Source organism: Microcebus murinus, chromosome 18, assembly GCF_040939455.1.
Source record: "Microcebus murinus isolate Inina chromosome 18, M.murinus_Inina_mat1.0, whole genome shotgun sequence".
In the NCBI taxonomy this organism is placed as follows: Eukaryota; Metazoa; Chordata; class Mammalia; order Primates; family Cheirogaleidae; genus Microcebus; species Microcebus murinus.
Genome location: NC_134121.1, coordinates 3431405 through 3453517, shown reverse-complemented (window position 1 = coordinate 3453517; position 22113 = coordinate 3431405). Strand labels below are relative to the sequence as shown.

Genomic DNA, 22113 nt, shown 5'->3' with positions numbered 1-22113 from the left:
GTATGTCCTGTGGCCTTGCTTCTCTGCAGAGGTGGTGACACACCTGCACAACAGCTGAGCAGTGGGTGAGGCTGGAGGTCACTCGGCTAGCTGGACACCTTCCCTCACTCCCCATTTTCGGGTCTTCTCATCATTAACACGTTAGCAGCCGCCTCCCTCCAGCTGCCTCCAGCCGTGTGGCTCTCTCAGGAGAGGGAGACTAGAACCTGCTGCACCTGCCAGGGAGCATGCCTGTCACATGTGCGCCGACATGGCAGCGCCCGAGGTGCTCGCAGCGCCAGCTTCTCAAGGCGCTCGGGTGAAAGCCGCCCACACCTGCTGGAAAACTGCAGATCTCCCCCTCCTCATACTCACAGTGGACTTGTGCATTTTCTGAACCAGTTTGACCTTGGGACCTGTTAATCGAGTGCCACTCATTAGCATCTCAGGCATCTCATATTCTATAGACCGTCCTCTGGAAGGCATAGAGTCTGTGCATCTTTGACCTCCTTATTAGAGTCAGCGTTCTGGGCAACGCAGAAAGGTGGCTGAAGCATGCTTTCTGCCGCAGCTGTGGCCTGCAGCCCAGAACTCACTTCCTCTGCCCTGCCTTTCCAACGCAAGCGGCACTGTCTCACCACCTGCGCGCTCCCTGCTGCATCTTTTTCAGTGCCCAGTCGCTGGGGCTCTGCCGCCCTCTTCCTTCCTCCAGCTGCCTTCCACCCCCCACCCGCAGCCTCCGCTCCCCAGGCAGGATTAAGTGCCTCTCTTACTCATCCCCACCATTCAACGGTTAAAAGGAAAGAGAGACTTCTATATTACTAGCTTGGTGCAAGACATTTGAAGGAGCTGAATAAATATTTGTGAACGAATCTCCCACTAGTACCCGGCTCCTTGAGGCTAGTGTATATATTCTACTCATCGCTCTGGCTCTGGCACCAGGCAAGCACATTGTGTAAATTAATTTGTACATTAATAGGAAAGGATTGGGATAGAGAAAGGGGCTCTTCAATCCAACAAGTGAATTTTAAATATGCTAGAGATGTTTATCCTGAAGACATTACTCCACATTTGCTGTCTGGTTCATAAGGTTTTGACACGAAGCAGGAGAGGAGCAGGAACGCCACTGTGCCAGCCCACCCTGTGGCTCAGGCCTAGTTCAGGGTCCTCCTAGAGCTGCAGCACCCACTTGATTGCCCCGGGCCTGCAAGCCCCAGCCTCCGGCTCAGTGGGTTCCATGGACCCTCAGCATTTCCAGCACTCCGGACAGCTCCATTTTTCTTTTGCATTTTCAAGGTGGAATTTGTACTTCAGGGTTGTGTCCTGTTCATGCAGAGAAGGGCTAAGCGGGCTGCAGACAGATTTGTTCACGAGGAACACTGAAAAGTGCCCCACAAGTGGCTCATTGGCTCATTTCTTGTGTGACTGCACTATCCACTTAGGAGACACAGTGTAACCAACCTCAGAAGGGTGCCGCAGAAACAACTCTGGAGGCCCACAACAGGCCTGAGCTGGGGGAGCCGGCTCCCCCAAGAGAGCACAGCTCGCAGTGGGCTCCCGGCTGCGCACACGCCACCTGCCCGCCCTCCCCTTGTCCCTAGTCTGCCAGACGGGCGTGTGTGACTGAAACGAGCTGGAATGGTATAGAAGGGCTTTGTCCAGCAGTGATTGCTAGTGCTGATTGTTAGCATTAATATCATTACACAGCCTGCTCAAGGAACTGACAACCCTGTGTTCTCTAAGATGAACGTAAATGAGAACCAGTCAGATCAATAGCCAACCCATCGTTAAAAGCAGCTCAAAAACTAAAATGTTAAATGCTTGCCCATTAAGTTTTTAAATTATCTTTGTGTATTTCTACAGAATCATCTCCTCTGTCCCCAAAACACAAAAGGAAAGACAGAGAAGCTCCCCAGAATGTGATGAGGGGAGAGAAGTGCCCAGGTGGAGACCGGGCCTGCCAGGCTGTGCCCCGACTGCCGTCTGGCAGGTGGCCCAGGCCATCCTTGACAGTTCAGGGCAGCGCGCGCTGAAGGCCGTGAAGGGGCCTGTACCCTGGTACCGGGCGGAGGAGCGGGCGCCCGCGGCTGTCCGCGTGGCTCACCGGCGGGGCTCGGAGTCCCCGCGCTGCCACGGAGCGCAGCGCGGCCACGCGCGTCGTCTCTGCCCCGCCCGTGCCGTCCGCCGCGTGCGGCCTCCCGCTCGCCTCGAGCTCCTGCGGCGCGTCCTGGCGCCCGACGCGGGGAGAGGCTGCGGCGGCGCCCGGGCAGACTCCCGTGCGCCCGCGGGGCTGGGGCGCGGCAGGGCGGCCGCTGGGGGACGTGCGGGCTGGCTGCGCTGCGAGGGGCGGCGGCTCGGCGGGGCCGCCACAGGGTGTTCAGCTTGTTGCCAGAGGCTGCGAAGGCGAGGCTGCGACCTTGATGTTCAGGTGAGCGTCCCGAGCAGGGGTTCTGGCTTCAGGGCCCCATGGGCCTGCGGTCCCGCCCGGCCGCCCGCGCCCGAGGAGCTGTGTGGAGCGGCCGGGCGCCTGCGCTGCGCATGGCACACGCCTGCCGAACTTGCCCTGGGCCTCTTTCCCGTGCCTGTGGCCAGGATCCAACAGGTAACTGGTCACCTGCCCTCCACGAGCGAGCTCCACAGCCAGGCAGTGTTTCCTGGCCTTGCCGAGGTGGACTTCACAGTCCCGTCCCCGGAGGAGAGGAGCGTCCCAGTCCCAGTGGCCCGGACACCTGCACCTCAGCACAGCAAGACGTTATGGTAGCTCAAATTAAAAGGAGAGGGAACAAGAATTGTTTAGTCATATGTAAGGAAAAAAGCTGTTACTTGAATGTTAATTTAAAACTATTTTATCTATTAAAACTTTATGACCCAAGGAACTTGAGTAAGTAGAATAAGTAAATATTGCTCTTTTCCAACAAATATTTACTGGTTCTCTCCATGGGCCAGGCATCGCGCTCAGTACCAGAACATAGAAACTTAAAATAAATCAAACATGGCAAGGTACCATATGTTAATTTAAAAATAAAATTATAATGTATTATAAGAAGTATCATAGAATGTTAGTTTTCACTAAGCACCAAATATATGTGTGTGCGTGTACACGCGCATACACCGAAACACATGTCTATATCCTAGGCCTTGCTCTAGAGCAGCTCAGAGATTGGTGCAGAGACCAAAAGACACATGCACAGGGACGGTCCTCGGATCACGCTGAGCTGCAGCCGTGTGCACAGCACACTGGGGCACGGACCATGCAAGGTTTTCCTGCGCCCTGCACTGTGACCCTGATTCCCTGCAGATGACCCTGGCTCAGGTTCAGAAGTGGGTCAGGTGACTACATGGACAGAAGGAGAATCCCACAGAATAGTGTGGAATGGGGAGGAAGAAGAGGGGACACCAGGAATACCATGGAGGAGGGGACACCAAGAGTGGGGAGGAGGAGGGACACCAGGAGTGGGATGAAGAGGAGGAGACACTAGGAGGGGGAATGAGAAGGAGGAGGGGACATCAGGAAATGGGATGATGAGCAGAAGGGACACCAATAGTGCAGATGAGGAGGACATGTCACTACAAATGGGGATAATGAGGAGGAGGAGAACCAGGAGTGGGGAGGGGATGAGGAGGATAAGGAGGAGGAGAAGCTGACATAGGAATGGGGGGAGGAGGAGGAGAAACAAAGTATGGGCCTGAGGAGGAGATTGGAACACCAAGAATGAGGATAAAGAGGAGGGGAAACCAAACATGGTGATGAGGAGGAGGAGGGGACACCAAGCATGGTGATGAGGAGGGGGAGGGGACACCAAGAATGGGTATGAGGAGGAGGAGGGGACACCAAGAATGGGGATGAGGAGTAGGAGGGGACACCAAGAATGGGGATGAGGAGGAGGAGGGACACTAAGAATGGGGATGAGGAGGAGGAGGGGACACCAAGCATGGGGATGAGGAGGGGGAGGGGACACCAAGAATGGGGATGAGGAGGAGGAGGGACACCAAGCATGGTGATGAGGAGGGGGAGGGGACACCAAGAATGGGGATGAGGAGGAGGAGGGGACACCAAGAATGGGGATGAGGAGTAGGAGGGGACACCAAGAATGAGGATGAGGAGGAGGAGGGGACACCAAGCATGGGGATGAGGAGGGGGAGGGGACACCAAGAATGGGGATGAGGAAGAGGAGGGGACACCAAGAATGAGGAGGAGGAGGAGGAGGGACACCAAGAATGGGGATGAGGAGGAGGGGACACCAAGTATGGGAATGAGAAGGAGGGGACACCAAGAATGGGGACGAGGAGGACGAAGGGACACCAGGTGTGGGGATGAGGAGTGGGAGTAAACCAAAGGAATGGGGATGAGAAGAGAGATGGCCACAGGTGGGGGGAGGAGTAGGAAGATGTGTCACTAGATATGGGGATAAGGCCAAGTTGGTTACAGCTACTAAGGGTAAATGAGGACACATAACTGAGAATGAGGAAGAGGAAATATCACAAGAGTCAAGAAGAGAAGAAGAAGAGGACAGCAGAGACAGGGATGAGGAGGAGAAGGGGCAGCAGAGACAGGGATGAGGAGGAGAAGGGGACGAGAGACGGGGATGAGGAGGAGAAGGGGAAGAGGGACAGGGATGAGGAGAAGGGGCAGCAGGGACAGGGATGAGGAGGATAAGGCGCAGCAGGGACAGAAGTGGGGAGGAGAAGGGACAACAGGGATGATGAGGAGAATGGGAAGAGGGACAGGGATGAGGAGGATAAGGCACAGCAGGAACAGGGATGAAGAGGAGAAGGGACAGCAGGGACAGGGATGAGGAGGAGAAGGGACAGCAGGGACAGGGATGAAGAGGAGAAGGGACAGCAGGGACAGGGATGAGGAGGAGAAGGGACAACAGGGACAGGGATGAGGAGGAGAATGGGAAGAGGGACAGGGATGAGGAGGATAAGGCACAGCAGGAACAGGGATGAAGAGGAGAAGGGATAGCAGGGACAGGGATGAGGAGGAGAAGGGACAGCAGGGACAGGGATGAAGAGGAGAAGGGACAGCAGGGACAGGGATGAGGAGGAGAAGGGACAATAGGAACAGGGATGAGGTGGAGAAGGGCACGAGGGACAGGGATGAGAAGGAGAAGAGGAAAGGTACAGGGATGAAGAGAGGGAGAAGAGGGACAGGGACGAGGAGGAGAAAGGGCAGAAGGCACAGGGATGAAGAGGAGAAGAGGAAGAAGGACAGAAATGAGGAGGAGAAGGGGCAGCAGGGACACGGATGAGGCACCGAACGGGAGGCAGTGACGGGGATTTGGAGGAGAAGGGGAAGAGGGACAGGGATGAGGAGGAGAAGGGACAATAGGAACAGGGATGAGGAGGAGAAGGGGAAGAGGGATAGGGATGAGGAGGTGAAGGGGCAACATGGACAGGGATGAGTAGAAGGGACAATAGCAACAGGGATGAGGTGGAGAAGGGGACGAGGGACAGGGATGAGGAGGAGAAGAGTTAGCAGGGACAGGGATGAGGAGGAGAAGGGGCAGCAGTGACAGGCATGAAGAGGAAAAGGGGAAAAAGGAAAGGGATGAGAAGGAGAAGGGGAAGCATGGACAGGGATGAGGAGGAGAAGGGGCCACCGGGACAGGGATGAGGCGGAGAAGGGGCAAGAGGGCCAGGGATGAGGAGGAGAAGGGGCAGCAGGGACAGGGATGAGGAGAGGAAGGGGATGAGGGACAGGGATGAGCAGGAGAAGGCGCAACAGGAATAGGGATAAGAAGGAGAAGGGGAAGAGGGACAGAGATCTGGAGGAGAAGGCGCTTAAGGGACAGGGATGAGGAGGAGAAGGGAAGAGGGACAAGGATGAGGAAAAAAAGTGCAGCAGGAATACGGATGAGAAGGAGAATGGGAAGAGGGACAGGGATGAGGAGGAGAAGGTGCAACAGGAATAGGGTTGAGAAGGAGAAGGGGCAGCAGGGACAGGGATGAGACGTAGAACGGGGAGAGGGACAGGGATGAGGAGGAGAAGGGGAAGAGGGACAGGGATGAGGAGGAGAAGGCGCAGCAGGGAAAGGGATGAGGAGAAGAAGGGGCATCAGGGACAGGGATGAGTAGGAGATGGGAAGAGGGACAGGGATGAGGACAAGAAGGGGTAGAGGGACAGGGATGAGAAGGAGAATGGGAAGAGGTACAGGGATGAAGAAAGGGGAAGAGGGACAGGGATGAGGAGGAGAAGGGGCAACAGGGACAGGGATGACAAGGAGAAGGCGCAGCAGGGACAGGGATGAGGAGGGGAAGAGAGACAGGGATGAGGAGGAGAAGGGGCAGCAGGGACAGGACTAGGAGGAGAAGGGACAAGGATGAGAAGAAGGGTATGAAGGAAGGGAAGAGAAGGAGAAGGGGAAGAGGTGCAGGGATGAGGAGAAGTGGCAGCAGGGACAAGGATGAGGAGAAGGGACAATAGGGACAGGGATGAGGAGAAGAGGACGAGGGACAGTGATGAAAAGGAGAAGGGGAATAGGTAAAGGGATGAAGAGAGGGGGAAGAGGGACAGGGATGAGGAGGAGAAGGGGCAGCAGGGACAAGGATGAGGAGGAGAAGGGGCAACAAAGACAGGGACAAGGAGGAGAAGGGACAATAGGGACAGGGATGAAGAGGAGAAGGGGATGAGGTACAGGGATGAGGAGAAGGGGCAGCAGGGACAGGCATGAGGAGGAGAAGTGGCAGCAGGGACAGGGATGATGTGGAGAAGGGGCAGCAGGGACAGGCATGAGGAGGAGAAGTGGCAGCAGGGACAGGGATGAGGAGGAGAAGGGCAGCAGGGACAGGGATGAGGAGGAGAAGTGGCAGCAGGGACAGGGATGAGGAGGAGAAGGGCAGCAGGGACAGGGATGAGGAGGAGAAGGAGCACCAGGAACACGGATGAGGGGAGAGGGGCAGCAAAGACAGGGATGAGGAGGAGAAGGAGCATCAGGGACAGGGATGAGGAGGAGAAGGGCAGCAGGGACACGGATGTATAGTGAGGCACCAGGAACATGGATGAGGGGAGAGGGGCAGCAGGGACAGGGATGCAGGGATGAGGAGGAGAAGGGATAGACTCCTCAGATCTCCATGTGACAGGAAACAGCAACATCTTCTCCAGCCCCCTGCACAGCAGCAAGTGTGCCTCAAGGGCTGCCCCCTCCCCCGCGGGGACCTCACACAGTGCTGTGACATCCCCTCCCCCTCCTGGGAGGGGCCCATGCAGGAAGCAGGAGGGCAGTGTGGGGCCAGGCCGCCAAGCTGGAGTGCTCACACTCCTGATGCCCAGAGTTGGGGTGCTCTTCCACCCCCAGCGGCATCCTGTCCTAGAGGTTCTCCCTGTCCCGCCCAGGAAATGCTGGGCAGGAGTCCTGGAATTCCAGGAGTAAGCTAGGAAGAGGAGACCTGAGGTAAGGAAGTCATCCCTTTCCAAAGAGAGAGGCGCCCAGTACTGCGGTGGTGCCTCCCTGATGAGCTCTCCAGGCGGGGGAAGAGGAGCAGGGTTTATGTCAGATGAAGGTAGAAGTGAAGGTCCCAGAGGAGGCTTTCTAGAATGTTCCATTGGGGCTGTCTTGTACCTTGCCAAGATTAGACCTCGAGACCTGGAGATAGCCAAGCAATTAGCATTCGAGACCAGGGCAAGGGACCGGAACAGTAAGATCACAGTGTCACCTACAGACTGCTCCCAGACTGGTCCCAGCCCTGGGGACGCTCACCAGAGCATTGTGAAGTTTGCAGGTGCTCCCTCAAGGGAGGGAATTTACCCAGAAACAGCAGAAATGTAACCACTTCTCCAAGCCGGAACCTGGAAACTCGTCCGGAACACCGGCCCGCAGTCCTTCCCGGCATCCCGCGCGAGGCGGGCGGGGACTGCGCCGCGGGCGCGCCCCGCTGCCTGGCTGCCGACGGCCGCGGCGCGCACTGGCGCGTGCTCCGTCATCTCCTCAGGGCCCCTGCGTTTTGAGGAGCGTCGGCTCTGGGAACCGCGTCCCCAGCAGCCGCGGACAGGTGTGAAAGCCACGCCTTGCCCGGCCGAGCTCACGTCCGGCCGCGCTCGGAGAGGGAGCGTCGCCATGAAGGCGCTGGGGATGTTTGCTGTCTACGCAAGCCCCACCCGCAGTCTCCGCACGCGGCCCTCGATGCATCAGGGGTCCTGTGCCAAGGCAGAGGACACAGCCTCAGGCGGCCGGGCACACGCGTGGCCACGCGGGGGCAGACGGACGGTGTGCCAGACCTGTCGGGGTCAGCCCTGCTCCCAGGCAGCCTGCTCCAGCAGGAGCCTCGGCCCAGGCCCCCCGAGGAGGAAAGGTGGCTGAAGCCGCTGTCCTCGTGTCCGCAGGTAAGCCAGCCTGGGCCCGCCACGGCCTGGGGTCTTGCTGCCCTTCGGCCTCGCCTGGGCGGGGCTGTGCGTGCTAAGAGAAGCCCTGGCGCCTCCCTGCCTGCCCTGCGCGAGCCGTGGGCGGGGGGCGGGCCAGGGGGGCCGGGGGCCGGGGGCGGGGCCGGGCGGGGGGGGTCGGGGGGCGGGCCGGGAGGGCCGGGGGACGGGCGGGGGGGGGGGCGGCGGGCCGGGGGCGGGCCGGGGGCGGGCGGCGGGCGGCGGGCCGGGGGCGGGCGGCGGGCGGGGGGGGGCGGGCGGCGGGCCGGCTGCCGTGTGGCGGTGGGAGGCAGACCCGACCCCTCTCCACACAGCGAGAGAACCAAAGCGCCAGGGCTCTGGAGCCACACCTGCGTCTCGCGGGAAGTGCTTCTGCCTCAGCGAATGGGCTCAGAGAACGTGCCCCGCGGGAGCCCCAGGCCTGTGGGCTGCTCCGGCGGGGGAGGGAGTGGGCAGAACCCCGCCCCTCCCCCGCACCCACGCGCCCAGCTCCCGGCCCCTGCACCCTTCTGAGACCTCCCATTACTGTCCCCAGACAGGCTCCGCTTTACTCCAAGTTCCTTTCACTCCGCCGCAACCCAGACATTGCAGGGATCCCCTTCCCTCCTCAGAGACGGAGACTTGAACCCCAGTTTCGGAGATCTGAAGGTCTCCCAGAACATTTTTTATAAGTGTTAGATAATTTTTAAAAAATATTTTTGAGGCCGGGCGCGGTGGCTCACACCTGTAATCCTAGCACTCTGGGAGGCCGAGGCGGGCGGATCACTCAAGGTCAGGAGTTCAAAACCAGCCTGAGCAAGAGCGAGACCCCCTCTCTAGTATAAATAGAAAAAAATTAATTGGCCAACTAAAAATATATAGAAAAAATGAGCCGGGCATGGTGGCCCATGCCTATAGTCCCAGCTACTCGGGGGGCTGAGGCAGGAGGATCGCTTTGAGCCCAGGAGTTTGAGGTTGCTGTGAGCTAGGCTGATGCCACGGCACTCACTCTAGCCTGGGCAACAAAGCGAGACTCTGTCTCATATATATATATATATATATATAAACAATCCAAAGGTCCCTGGCAAATACTCAGATATCTATAGGGACTGATAGAGAAGAAAGGTTGTTTCTGAAATAAATGAGGGATGGGCCACAGATTGCATGTGTGGTGGAGAAGGCAGGTCATGCATCTTTGGAAGCATCAAACGATGCAGGAAATCCACATGGCGCACAAGGAATGAGGATGCCCAAGAGCGTAGCTCTGGGCAGACACCTGGCTTCTATCCCAGCTTTGCTCTACGCAGCTCTGTGGCCGAGAGCAAGTTACCCGACCTCTCCGTGTGCACACTGTCCAGCTAGTAGGCAGATTTAAGGGAAGTGGCCAGCCCTTGGGGTGTCGAGATAAACTGGGTTCTAGCTATGAAGACCTTAGAACAGTGCCTGGCATGCTCGGTATGTGAGCACTGCCACCTCCACCCCGTGGGCCAGATGCAGGAGGAGATGCCGCACAGGCAGGTGAGTTCCAGGTTTCTGGTTCTGCTTAGGACTCAGGAGCAGAGAGAGGTAGACGAGGGAAGATGTGGCGCAGAAGTGAGCTCACTAACCCCTCCGAGGTCCGGCTGTGGAGGGAAAGATGGAAATCCTAGAGGAGGCCAGGAGGGGAGTCCTGCTCCTGGTATTTTAGGACACGGCATGCCCACCAAGACAAAGTATTTTATAGCAGTTACTATCACAGAAAACTCCTATTCCAGCCTCCTTTGTGGGCCAGGGTGAGAAGCGGGCTCTCTAAAGTCAGCGTGCGCGGCTCCTTCTGTTTGGCGGTGCCCTGCCCGCAGCTCCGGCCTCCAAGGCTGCCCCGTGGAGCAGAGGCCTTCCTGAGACATGGGCCTCAACACAGCGCTTTGGTTGATCTGACTTTGTAAATACTGTCGCTTAATAAGTAGGGTCTAGAAGCAACAAGCTTGTTCAGCCTTGCAAGGTCTGATATTTTTGAATTCTCTTGATTTCCTTTTAGTTACACTTGGATACTGGAAACTATTTCTTGATCTCCTATCTTTCTAAAATGGCTTGTCAAATGCGTTTGTCAGTATACAACACACACTGCTAACATTGTTTCTCAAACTCTTCCTTTCAGGCTGTGTTTGCGGAGCCTGTCTGCCAGCAGCGACTGCAGGACGCAGCCCGAGCTCTGTGCCCATCACGCGCCAAGGCTTTTAGTGCTGAGTCTGTGTGATGAGAGTCACCGCACCCTCCCGCATGGGGCGCGTGGACAGATCGTGGCCCCACGGCTGAACAGCTTCCCACGTTGCCCAGCCACGTCCTGGGCCATGGGGGCAGAGGGAGGGCCGAGCACCACGCTGCCTGCTCACAGGGCGGACATGCGGGGCACAGAGGGCGAGCGGTGCCGTGGCGGGCGCAGCGGGAGGCGGGAGGCAGCAAATCGCTTGGGTGATGACGGAGGACCGACACCACGCAGCTAGCCAAAGGTCATTACAGCAGGGACTGTAGATGGTGTCTTTGGTTGTGGAGACAAGAATGCCCATGTGATGAGTCAGGTTCTCCTAGGATTTGCTATAAGGGAGAGAATTAAATGACACCCTAGAACACTAGGGTTCATTAAAGTACAAAACCCTGTATTTCCATTTTATTGTCAATGAAATGGGTATAAATATCTTCTTTATGGGAGCCGTCGCCAAGCTCCCACTTTCACCTCTGTGAGGGGCAAGGTCGGGTCTGCCTGCAGGAGCGTGGAGCTGGACGGAGATCACACAGGGGACAGTGCGGGACTCCCGGCCGGCCGGCCATGCGCAGCCGCGGCAGAGGCGGCACTCAGCTTCCTGGCTTCCTCCTCCTCCTCAGCTTTGCCTGTGCAGTTGCCCACCGTCCCTGGTAAGAACATAAGCAAAGGTGGTGGCTGAGTCCCTCACACCCCAACCTCGGGGAGGGGCTTGCTGTCTCTCCGCGGCCGGTGCCTCTTTAGCCAGCAGGTGGGCACACTTCTCCTCGTGGCCCAGACCGCCCCGGCTGCGCCCCGGCCCACGCGCTGCGGGCGGGAGGAGCTGCCTGCAGAGCCGCGTTCTGTGCGAGGTCTGCCCAGCCGCGGGAGCTGCCCACTGCGTCAACGTCCCTGCCCTCCAGGGACAGACGCGCCGCTTGGACTTGCTCAGCGACGCTCCGTATCCGTAGCAAGCTCTTTGCACGTTAGCTCCTCCATGCCCGCACTCCGACAGGCTGCTGAGCCGTTTCGCAGAGGAACCCGAGGCTCATCTGCGGGACAGCTCACCCAGGGTCACAGCCGCGGAGACGGCTTGTCTTGGGACGAAGGTGTAGATTTACTTAACGTTGTTAAGGAGGAGAGTTTACATATGTGTTCTCAAAACTTATAGTCCCCATGTAGAAGTCTGAGTTGCTGCCTAGTAGGAAATGCCCAGGATTCCTGCCCCACAGCTCATGTGGCACCATGTCTAACTCTGAGCGAGGAGAGGCCCGTGCCAGGCCAGTGCCCAGACACTGCCGGGAGCCCCAGGTGTACTGTGAGCTCAGGGTACACAGAGCCCCTACCTTGGTGCTACCTTGTCAACGGTCTCCCCCCCACATCAGGAGGCAGAGCCCTGGCTGAACCAGAATGTTCTGGATGTTTTAGGGATCAGTGACCTTGGAGGAGGAGGCTGTGGATGTCACCCGGGAAGAGGGGCCCCACTGGACCCAGGAAGCTGCACGGGATGTGGCGGGGACCACAGCAGGCCCTGGGCCCGGGTCCGTCACGGGGCGCCCTCTCCTCCCTCGGCCCTCAGCGACACTCTCGGAGCACGGACAGTGGCCTGAAGGGAGTCTGTCAGCTTGCCTGCATCTAGCTTGTCACCCACTGGAACACGGTCCTCTCTGTCACAGCCTCATGCCTCTCCTGCTGCTCAATCTCCTACGCCCACACGGTGCTGGGAACCCAGTGACTGCTTGAATGAACACACAAGTGGATCCAGTCTTTACTAAGTGGCAGTTCTGTTCTGAGGGCTGAGTTAGGGTCAGAGGCCACCACAGTGAAAGCGGCATAGTAGGCTTCTGCCTCGACTCAGAACCTAGCTTGTGCTCGCGAGTTGCACTTATTGGATTACTCATGGAAATAAAGGTCAGCCCTCTGTGGAAGCATTTAACCCTTCACTGTGCCTCCGAGCCTGGCTGTGCCCACCGGCAACAAGCGCCCTCTCGGCCTGGCGTTGGTGTCGGGTTCTTCCTGCTCCGTGAGGACCCTGGTGTGCTGGGCGCCGGGTGCTGTCCCCCTGCTGCCCTGCGGTGCTCGCCGCCCTCAGGAGCCCGCCCTGGACCTGAGGCCCCGCGCAGTGCTCAGCACAGAAGTCGAAACCCATGTATCTTTGCCACAATCAGCAATCAGCTCTGCGGGGCAGACGTGCTTCCTGGTAGGAGCAAGGAGCAGGGCTGTGAGGGGAGGAAAGGCGCCCTGGGAGCTGGGCGCAGGCCGGCTGCAGACAGGCGTGGCGGAGGACCAGCTGGGGGCAGGGCCTTGCTCAGGGCCCTCACAGAGGTCTGGAAGGGAATGGTGTTTTCAGGAAAGTATGAAAAGCTACTGCTAACCAGTTCCTTAGATGTCCTTGTTCCTCACACATCAATTTCCTTTTCCATATGTTCATGTCCTCCTCGGTGTCAAAGGTTCACATTGTGACCTTTACCCTGACCCCTGCCCTTTCAGACTTGCCCTCCCCTTTTCTCCCCAACAGCCCAGTCCATTCTACTTTTCTCTCATGTTAATCCTGAAAATATTTTTAATTGTCAGCTTCCCAAAAGTGTTTCTCCCCGCTCGTGTCCCAGAGTTCACACTGGCCCTCGGCAGTGACACTGGGGACAGACATGGCAGCCCTTCCTGCCCTTCAGCGTCTGGGTTGGCCCAGCCCTCGCTTGGGCCGTCTCGGGCAGGGAGAGCAGCCTCCCGCGGCACGGCCACGCTCCGGCACTGTGGGTGGACGGAGACAGGCGGGGTCTCCAGGGAGTGGCGGAAGGGTGCCCCTCGGGGTTGCAGGGCCACCAGGTCCATGGTGGGGACTGAGGCTGGGGGACAGAGGCATGAGTTGGGTGGGGGCTGGGGCAGGGGAACTCCCAGCAGCTGGGGGGAGGACTTCACCCAGGGGAGAACTGAGATGAGGAAGCAGTGAGGGGCGGAAGAGCAAGGCGAGGGCTGGGGTGGGAGCCGGGCACACTGTCTGGGACAAACCCAGCTCAGAGGAAGTAAGGCAGGAGGTGGGGTGACAAGGGACATGGAGGTGAGGAGCCCCCAAGAGAGGAAGGGCTGAAGTCAGGCCAGAAAAAGAGATGGACTGAACCATGGAGGGAAAGTGAGGCCCACAGGGCAAGAAATGGGTCCTAAGGGAGAAAAAGGGAGGAGGGAGACTCACCAAATCAGTCACACTATCTGGGGCTGGCACCGAGGGAGGGACCTGGGAACCTCATTCTGTGACTACTGAGAAGCGCCCTCAGAGGTGAGCGCGACTCCACGGCGTGAGCACCCCTGAAATGAAGCTCCAGAGTGCACACGCCCAGCCTGTCCGGGGCTGGGGCCCTATCATTTCTTCCATGTCCCTCCTTTGCTTTCTGTCTTCCTGCACCACAGGCTGAGTGGGACAGAGGATCGTGAGGTTCTGCCCCTGGGGCAGCCCTGTGTAATCCCCTCCCCAAGGGTGGCTTGCACCTCTGACCATATTGGGATATGCCCCTAACTAGGTGACATTATTGTAAAGTTAAGGGGATTCGAAGATGTAGTTCCAGTCCCTAATCAGTCAACTGTAAGTTGTCAAAGGGAGATTTCCCAGGTGGGCCTGACCTGATCGATGAGCCCTTTCCAAGACGGGTCAGAGAGGAACAGCTTGTGCAGCAGGGACAGTTGGTGGCCCCAGGAGGCCTTCTGGGCTGTGGCGAGGCGCCCGGCAGGTGTGTTAAGCTGCTGAGTATGGGGTAACTTGTCACAGCAGTGGAAAGCTAATACAGGTGTCTAGTCCTCCTCTCCCTGCCCAGTCCTGGGTCTACCTGTTCCGAGTCCTTGCCAGCAAATGATTACCCTGCACATGCCGGGACAGCCCTGGTCTGGGGCTTTCCTCATCCCAGGGGGCTGGAGATGGTTTTATATGACAATGGCTGACATTGTCACTATCTGACCTCTGTTGAGCACCAACCAGATGCCGGTTACTGTGCAAAGTGTTAACACCCATGACCACATCTTGCTTTCACAACAGCCCCATAAAGGGGTGTAGCTAGGAGATCTGCAGCCTTCCTGTTCAACCTCACCTAGACATGAGGAACCCCAGGCTCAGAGGTGAAGAGCAAGGTTCCAGAGCCCTACATGGCACTGTCTTCAACTGTTACGGCACTCTGTGCCTAAAGCCCCTCTTGTGAGACAGTCAAAATTCTTTTTTAAATTTTTTTTTGCCTCAGGTGTCACTCTGTCACCCGTCTGGAGTTTAGTGGCTCAATCACAGCTTGCTAAAGCCTGGAACTCCTAGGCCCAGGCAATCCTCCCACGTCAGCCTCCTTAGTAGCTGGGACTACAGGCACGTGCCATTACGCCTGGCTGATTTTTTTATTATTCTTTGTAGATACAGGGTTTTCACTATGTTGCTCAGGCTCGTCTTGAACTCCTGCCTCAGGTGATCCTCCTGTCTCAGCCTCCCAGCTGCTGGGATTACAGGCATGAGCCACCACACCCAGTCCAGAATTCAGCTTTTCAAAAGCTTAGTCTCCAGATATTATTAATGATCTTTGGGGGTTGAAGTGTCCTTGAACTCCAGTCAGAGTTAAGTAACATTTTGTAGATTCTGTTGTCAGATCACAGTCCACTCGGAGTTCTTGGTGCACTCTTGCCAAATAATGACAAGACACACGGATAGCAAAGCAAGCAAGAGGCAAAGTTCATTGAGCGAAAGTAAGATGCATTTGCCACAGACAGCAAATGGGCCCCTGTCATTACAGGAGGCCCTGACTGCTAACTGAAGTTTCATTTTATATTGTCTGGGTTGGGCCCTCCCGGCAGGCATGGCTCATGCGTCACCTTGGTGGACAGCTGTTAGTTATATGACCTAAGTCTTACTGCACATGTGGATTTCCATGAGCCACTCTGAAAACTCACTGGTGGCAGGTGGGCAAAGCTGCAATGCAGATTTATGTGAATGACATGATAATTGGCCTGAGGTTACTTTTACACATCTTTAGACCCTGTTGCATCTGCATTGGTTGGCTTTCTGGGAATTCCTTCTTCTGGGAATCGCCGGGGCACTTCTGTGGCTGTGCGCTCAGTTCTGATTGGCAGTGCCCTCCTCCTTCCTCCTGCGGCGTCATCTGAAGCTGGCGCGTGCCCCGCCTCTGTCCCTGGGAGAGTCGGAGGCGCCCGATATCTACCTAACACAGTGAATTTAGGCATTTTGAAAGGAAAAGTAATGTTATATTGCAAAAGGAGTTTAGAGTCTCTGTAGGTTATAACTAGAGTATAGTTCTAAATATTCAGTGTGATGAAATAGTCATCGTTGTACCTGTTGTATCCACTTAACTATTAAAGCTGATAATTTATTATCTCATGTACAGTGTTGAGATAATGAGCAAATTATTAATAAAATTTGACTACTATTACTGGGAAGCATCATGGCATTTTATACATCATCTTTTTTTGCATAGAATGAAATCAAGGCTGAGAAAGGTTTACAGCTACTCCATTTGAGCTGTATTACTGAGAATGGAGTTCATCTGTTGTGTATAATGGGAAGATGAGTATACAACCTTCGTGAAGACAGCACTTGACTATATGCAAGATGTCACAAACATCCTGTCATTCCTATAAACTGAATCAATTTTTAATATAATTTTGAGACAACACATTTATAAACATGTGTCAAACAGAATGTAGCCAGTAGAACAGTGATTGGATTTGGTATGTCTTGAGATTACTCTTTCATGTTTACTGGAAAAATAGGGGAAATGATTGTGTTTTTTGCTTGTTCAAATTCTTTATCCATGTATTGGAATTTTGTAGTAATTACTTAGATGATGTGCTTAACATAAGTTACAGAACTGTCTATTAAATGCGCTGTGTTCATTACCTAACCATTATAAGATACTAGATTTTTCTCTATATCTTTGCCTTTCTTTAAGACATATTATTACTTTTTAGAACATTCATGAAAATATGTGACAGAAGGAGAAGAAATTAACCCAATTTTTTTCACTACTTATCCCTTTTGCTCTACATTGTGGCTTAACATGGTTGATGATATTGGTGAAAATCAAGGCTGAGATATTTATAAATTCTGTTTTGTTTTTTGTTTGTTTTTTGGAGACAGGTTGGGGGGGGGGCGTGCTATGTTGCCCAGGCTGGTCTCAAACTCCTGAGCCCAAGAGATCCTCTGGTTTCAACCTCCCAAGCAGCTAGGACTACAGGCATGAGCTGCTGCACCTGGCCACATGAATTTTCATTGTTATATATTTTACTTCTGATATATGTGAACCTATATAATTTAATTATTCAGATAATATTATAAATTTTCTGCTTAATATTAAATAATAAATGCCTTTCATCTGTGACTATCAAATCTTTAAACGTTGCACATTTACACTGTGGCAAAAATGATGTGATTAAGGCTAAGGCTCTCTAAAGCAGAATCAGGAGCCGGCTGGAGAGTTGCACTCACACCTGCTAAAGACCCCACCACAGAGCGCTCCAGCAGACCTGGGCAAGCAACTGAAGCCAGTGTCCTGCAGCCGGCAGCATCTCTGCGCTGGGAGCACCCTCATCAACCAATCGAATGGGCTGTGATTTAGGATTTCTGCCCAGCCAATGAGCAGCCTCCGAAAACGCCTTTTTGTGGCAATACCTTATGAAAACTGTCTCCTGTGATATGTAGGGGACACTATTCAGGGCTGCCCTGATTCAGTGCACCTGAATTGCAGCTCTTTGTTTCCCAAACAAATGCTATGTCCTTTGACCTCTGTGTCAATCTATTTAGTTAACCACACAATATCTACTTAACTTTGTTAGTATCTATTACTGATAATGCTGGTCCTGAAAGGTCTGATTATGTACAAAATAAATAAGTAAACAGTATTAATAATGCTGGGCCTTTCATTGCTTCATAAAATTTTTAATCTTAGGCAAGAAAATACAAAATTTGATAGCCTCTTACAAAATATTAACATTTTAAACAACAAATAAGAAAAATTCAAAGTTAACGATAAGTTAGTGATTTGCCTGAATATGACTTGAAAATTGAGAAGCAATTTGTTCTACCTGAGAACGGTGTTGACTAAAAATCCATTTCTGATGACTCTAAACCCAGCGAATCAGCATACATCCTCTACACCTGTAACTAAGGATTCAGCTCAACCAGCTACATCTGGACAATCACAGACACAGGATACAGGGCTGGAAGAAGGAAAAAAGCACCAACACTAAAGCAGATTTCAGGATCCAGAGTGTACAAGCAAATGTCCTCCCTCGCAGGGCATCCCTGCAGGGCACCTCCCAGGAAGATGAGCCGTGGCAGGAAATACCCCAGACACAGATTCTCTAGGGACCCCGGTGATTTCATAAGCACTGAGTAGCCACCACCAGAGAAGTCAGCTGCCGGGTCTGTTGTGAAATCTCATCACATAACCACTATGACAACGGGCAAACTAAGAATCTGTGACGTCCTTAGAGTCAATGGACTTCAGCAGCCATATCCAACGGTGACACCAAAATATGCCTAACATGAGTTAGGAGCAAACTTCTGTGGATAAAGGAGACTTCATCCCTGTCCACCTGTGTGAGTGGTTGGGTTTACATGTAACTTGGATGTCTATGCATGTTGTCACAAAAATCTATGGCAAACGATTTAGTGGTCCCAGAAATTCAGTATTGAATGCTTTCTGTGTGACATTAATTTTAATTATACATACATAGAAGAGAAAAAATAAAAATCTACATGTTTGATCATTGCTAAAAAAAAATAAAAGTTTTTTCCCCTGTGAGTTATAACCTTGATTTCCTTAGTTTTTCTGTGGATTAATTCTCAAACTTTGTGCAAACACATTTGGTGTTTCTCTCTCAGTGTCTCTGGTCATAAAATAAGGACATAACCAACTCCTATTTAAGGAGGTACAGGGCTGAGGTGAGAGATCTAGCATACAGGTGGGTTTGGTTTTCTTGTTTTTTCAGTCTTTCGCAACATTTTTCTTGTGATGTCAAAAGTAATGAATTCCCCAGCTAGGGGGTTCAGACATGGGCCATTCTAATCCACCAAAAGGTTGGGAAGAAATTATTTGCATGTGGATGATACCTGCCACCCACGGCAAGGAGCAAAGGGTGGATCGCAGTTGTAGGAGTCGAGTTTCATATGCAACTGGAGAGACGCCAAGCACCAACTGGAGTCACCTCCACCCAGCGTCACCGTGAAGGTTGGTGTGGCTATTGGGTGTGGGGTCAAGGGTGGCCAGGCTGCTGGGGAGGACACAAGTCCTGCTTAGGGTGTCCTCTCATCACCCCTTCAAGGAGTGGCACAGCCTGGGGCATGTGCTCCCTCTTGCCCCCGCCCTGTCTCCCCAGCCTGCCCTGCGGTGCTTCCAAGATGATTCTTCCCTCTCTGTTTCGGGACCTTTGGGCTCTGATCCTACCGCCTTCCCTAGTTCCCTCCTTTTCCTGGCCCACCTTGGCTTCCCTCCTGGAAATCCCTACCCAGTTCATTCCTTCATTCCCATCCCTCCCTTCCTTTCCTCGCTCAGCTCCCCCATAAACTCACTTCTGATCCCCCTGTCCATGGCCCCTGCCTCAGTTTACTTCTCCTTCCCCATCTGTCCCACTGGCCCCACCTCTCATGCCCCCTCCCCTCCTCTCTGGGCTCTTCTCCGCCTTTCTTTCTGCCTCAGTTTACCTCTCCACCTGCCCTCTCCTGCAGTGGCCATTCCTCCTACACGTCCTCTCCCTCCATCCCCTGCTCTCCTCGCCCCTATTGGCTTTTTGTCCCCTCATCCCCTTTCCTCCCTCTTTCCCCTGCCCCCACGTCCGGGTTCCCTTTCTGACCTCCCTCTCCTCTGATTGATTTCTTCCTCTTCTTCCCTCAATCCCCAGCCTCGCTCTCTGCACCTGCCCTGCCCCGCTTTCCCTCCTGGATGAGGTCTCCTCCTCTACCTTCTCCCTGCTCAGCTCAATGCCCTCCTTCCTGTGCCTGCCCACGCCTCGCCGCCCACCCTCCCTGCACCCCAGCCCACTCCTCCCTCTGGCCCTCCTGTTCTGTGCAGGGCATCTCCCTCACCTTTCCCAGCCCTGCAACTGCAGCTTTCCCCTGACTCCACAGCACGGGGCAGGAGGGCAGATGGTCACCTTCCTGAAGGCTCCTCCAGGCAGCTCCCTCCAGGGTCCCATCCCTGCCTGGGGGTGAGCCCACAAGGGCCTCCTGCCTGCCTTGCCAGGCTCCCCAGAGACCCCGGCCCCTGGGCTAGGGGGTTGTGGGGGACAGGGTCTGAACACCCAGCCTGAGCCTTGGGGCACTGCCCAGCCCTTGCCTGGGCCCCTGGGCAGCTGCCTGGAGCTGGAAAGACAGGCAGGTCCACCCCTGCCTGCAGGAGGCTCCCAGAGCCTCTGACGTGGGCCAGGTGAGTGGGCAGGTGTCCACCCCACAGCCACGCCCACACCTCTAGGCCAGTCCTGAGTGACGCACCACCCATCCTCCCCAGTGGCTGCAGGCTGGGCCCGAGCTAGATCTCAGGCAACATGAATCCCCCAACTCATCAGCCCCAGCTAAGCCCCTCACCATTAGCATAGTGCAGAACCCCACAACAATGTGGAAGTTCTCACACAGCGTCTCCTGCTCGGGCCCCAGGGCTAGACGACCCATTGGCCTCACCGACTCCCACCACTCCCCTTGAAGCAGCAAACCTAAGCCTCAAGGGAGAGGCTCCGAAGGTGTCAGCCAGGCTCCCCAAGCAGGCAGAGTCCCAAAGCCTTGGGCTCTCTCCACCCATTAAATGAGCACATGCCCAGGGAGGCTGAGACACCCTCACAGCCAGGGAGGACAAACGTCAAGTCCTGTTGAGGATGACAAGTGTCCAACTCAGGGCCTTGTACCTTGAGGGACAGACGGGGCTGAGGTCAGCAGGTTCATGGGGTGTCAACAATGGTGAACAGAGGAACAAGCCAGAGGTTGGGTCCAGAGCCCGGGGACAGTCCCTGTGGGTTCTACTCCTCCTGTTACTACTTCTGTGACCTTGGCATTGAACTCTTTGGGCCTCAGTTTCCTCACCTGCAAAGTAGACATAAGAATAGTACCATCATTTTAGAGTTGTTCTGAATATTAATGAATATACGTGTTCTTGTTATTATAGATAGTTAGCATTTCATGAGTGTTTGGAAATATTAATAAGAGGCTCTATAATATTTTATGAACTAACTGGAGATTTGGGTTCAACATTTTTCATGATCTCATTTTTATATCGAAATGTTTCATAACCACTTTACGAAATAATCTTGGGTCACATCACCGGCTAATTGTTAGTCTGCATGGGCAGGGTGCAATCTCCCGCGGCCCTGTTTAATTTCCGCCAAAGCAGCCCAGCGCCCCCTGCTGACGGCCCGCGCGCCGCCCTGCCATCCCAGCCCTGGATGCTTGGGGCCCGCAGGGAGGAGGCCCATGGCTTGACCCAACGCGGGTGAGCCTGTGTGTGCCAGGCATAGATCCGTGCCAAGAGGCAACGAAAAAGCAGGACGGTGGCTCCCGGCAGTGATCACCTGGGTCACTTCATTCTGCGCCTGCAGAACCAAAGACACTTGGAGTTAATGATACCAAGACAAAAAGGTGACATGATACGTGTGTGCTAGTTTTTTTACTTTACTTTCGAAGACCCTAAAGGACGCTTCTTCACACACAAATCAGTGCCCACATACGCAAATCACCTCCCCTCATCTCCACCTCCCTCCGTCGCTCCACCCCCACCTCAGCTCCTGGCCTGCCCCAGCGTCCCTCACTGGGGTTGACTTGGGGCAGCTGCCACCCTTTTCCTTCTTCCTCCCCTTTCTCACCCGCCCAGCCCCACCCCATCTCGTCTCCCGGCCTCCCGGCCTCCTCACCTCCACACGCCCAGCCTGTATCTTCCAGCCAAGCTGGCCTCTCAGAGTGCGGCCCCCTCTCCTGACAGCGCCAGAGCCATCTGCCCCCCAACTCTCTCCTCAAACCCTGACCCTGGACTCAAGTGTCCCCCGGGCAGCTCACCTAGCGTCCTCCCTCCAGCCCCCCTCAGATCACACAGGGGCTCCACCTCCCACGCTCTGCCAGCCTCCGCCTCCCAGCGCGCCTCAGCCCCACCCTCCCTAGGCACGGCCTTGGGGCCCCACCGAGGCACAGCACCCCTGTCCCCACACAGGCTCCCGGCACCTCAATCTACCCCTCTCGTGGGCTTCCTCACTCAGCACAGCCCTGCCACGCCTGGCTCACCCTCCAGGACTCCTTGCCCACACGCTGGGCCCAGCCTGCTCTCGCTCCATCCCTCCAGAGTCTGTCCCAACCCAAGCCCCCAAGGCCTATGGTGTCATCCCTGGAAGTCATTTGGACACCCAAGGCCCTGCCCATTGGGGATTGCCATGCTCTTTCCTGCAGGAGTGGACAGGGGACGCTATAGTGTCCCAGTCATGGTCTGAATCTTTGGAGCGCCGTCCAGGCTGCACTCTGCCAGGTCACCCACCCAGGATCACTGGACAGCCACTCTGCTCATAGCCACAAGGCTGGCCCTTGGCCATTGTCCCCCACCCACTGAGATGGGCCAGGGAAGGTGCA

The 22113-nt window shown here is 55.2% G+C and overlaps 1 long non-coding RNA gene across 1 annotated transcript; it reads left to right on the top strand.

Moving 5' to 3' along the window:
- The first annotated feature begins 7799 nt into the window (after positions 1 to 7799).
- On the top strand, positions 7800 to 13332 carry LOC105856316 (uncharacterized). Its single transcript, XR_001147074.3, has 3 exons — positions 7800 to 8302; positions 10455 to 11209; positions 11964 to 13332. It is a non-coding gene; the product is annotated as an uncharacterized LOC105856316 (long non-coding RNA).
- Positions 13333 to 22113: the final 8781 nt, after the last annotated feature.